Here is a 2,217-nt window from a genome sequence, read left to right on the forward strand (position 1 = left end):
ACCCCTCTTTCAAGGAACAATGAACACTTTTGTCCGATGATTCTCTCTTCCAGGGCTTCACGGGGAGTGAGACCGGGACCATCAGTAGGATTTTATCCCACGCTCTCCAATTCCCCGCTGCCAGCAGAAAGCAGTGATTGCAGCTTCAATCAGAGGTTTCCTGCCCATCCATGGACACAGATCATCCAACATTGGCTAAACCTCTTCAGAGAACATCTCTGGGACACCCGAACCAACCAACCCCACTGCCCCGTGGCTAATCACTTCCACTCCCCCTCCCACTCTGCCAAGGACATGCAGGACCTGGGCTTCCTCTATCGCCAAACACTAACTACCTGACACCTGGAGGAAGAATGCCTCATCTTCTGCCTCGGGACACTCCAATCCGATGGCATCAATGTTGTTTTCACCAGTTTCCCCATTTCTTCTCTCCCCCCCCGCCCCCCCCCCGCCTTATACCAGTTCCAAACTTCTCTCTCAGCACCACCCTCATGACCTGTCAATCTTCCTTCCCACCTATCCTATCCATCCTCCCCTCTGACCTATCACCAATACCCCGACCTTCATCCACCTATCACACTCTCAGCTACCTTCCCCTAGCCCCACCCCCTCCCATTTATCTCTCCACCCCCAAGGCTCCCAGTCTCATTCCTGATGAAGGGCTCCTGCCTGAAATGTTGACACTCCTGCTCCTCGGATGCTTCCTGACCTGCTGTGCTTTTCCAGTGACAAACTCTCGACTCCAAACCTCCGAAAGCACTGGCCGAAGCTCAGGAAAACTCAGGATGATTTCTATCCTACTCACTAAATGTCCGAGCAGCATTGGCAGAATCACTGAGTGAGTGAAACTTCCTCTCACCTTCAAACATGAAACCCTGCCTCATGCAATCGATTGCCTTCACTACTTGCTCATGGAACTCTGTTCCAGTTGCGCCATTAGAATTGCACTCATTCCAACAGGACCAGTGACTGTTCAACCCATTGTCTCTGAGTTGGCACACGGCAGCAACAACTCAACCACTCTCAGTGCCCTTCCTTTTCCCGCTCACCATGCAGTGTTTGCCTTGTCATTGTTTCCTCAGATAACCGAGGTGATACTATTGTTTAGGTTGGCCATCTGTGACAGATTTATTCAGAACTCACAGGTTATAGTCCAACAGGTTTATTTGAAACAAATTTGAGATTCAGGGAGAGGCTGAATAGGCTGGGGGCTGTTTTCCCTGGAGCGTTGGAGGCTGAGGGATGACCTTAGAGATGTTTACAAAATCATGAGGAGCGTGGATAGAGAATATAGACAAAATCTTTTCCCTGGGGTAAGGGAAGTCCAGAACTAGAGGGCATAGGTTCAGTGTGAGAAGGGAAAGATATAAAAGTGACCCAAGGGGCAACTTTTTCACACAGAGAGTGGTACGTGTATGGAATGAGCTGCCAGAGAAAGTGGTGGAGACGAGTACAATTGCAACATTTAAAAGGCATCTGGATGGGTATATGAATAGGAAGGGTTTGGAGGGATATGGGCCGGGTGCTGGCAGGTGGGACTAGATTGGTTTGGGATATCTGGTCAGCATGGATGGTTTGGACCAAAAGGTCTGTTTTTGTGCTGTACATCTCTATGACTCTATGGTCCATACGGAGCGACAGACATCAGGAAGGATGTCATGCAAAGTGATGAATAATTAAACAGATTCACTGAGTTCTGCGAGAAAAAAGAACACGTCCTCGTTTTTCAATGAACCGGAAACTACAGCACAGTGTTCCACACTAGGGTCAGAAACACTGACTGTTTAAGGTGGTAAATGTTCACGCAGATGTGAAGTGTCGCAGGAGGTTTTTGGTCTCCTTACTTGAGAAAAGGTGTACTGGCACTAGAAGGGGTGCAGATGAGGATCTAACTTTTGAATTTAGGCAACAAGTATAGGCAGGTTTTTATTAATCACAAAACAGTTTTTAAAATTTAAAATAACACCAAAAAATGGCTGAGAATACTGGTTGAACTCTGTGAACCTGTACTGCTGATTTGCAGAATTAAGCCGAAATTCAAAGATAAGAGGATAACAGAGTTTTCATAAAATTAATACTGACACATTAATTAACAATTCAAACTAACCTTGAACTGATATATGGCATTACAATTGACATAAATAAAATTATTTTTCAATATCATTGGATTAGCCTGTTGTCAATCATGTTGGCCAATATTATAGTTGCTTGGACTTT

The sequence above is a fragment of the Chiloscyllium punctatum genome, chromosome 36 (genome assembly GCF_047496795.1).
Source record: "Chiloscyllium punctatum isolate Juve2018m chromosome 36, sChiPun1.3, whole genome shotgun sequence".
Taxonomy (NCBI): Eukaryota; Metazoa; Chordata; class Chondrichthyes; order Orectolobiformes; family Hemiscylliidae; genus Chiloscyllium; species Chiloscyllium punctatum.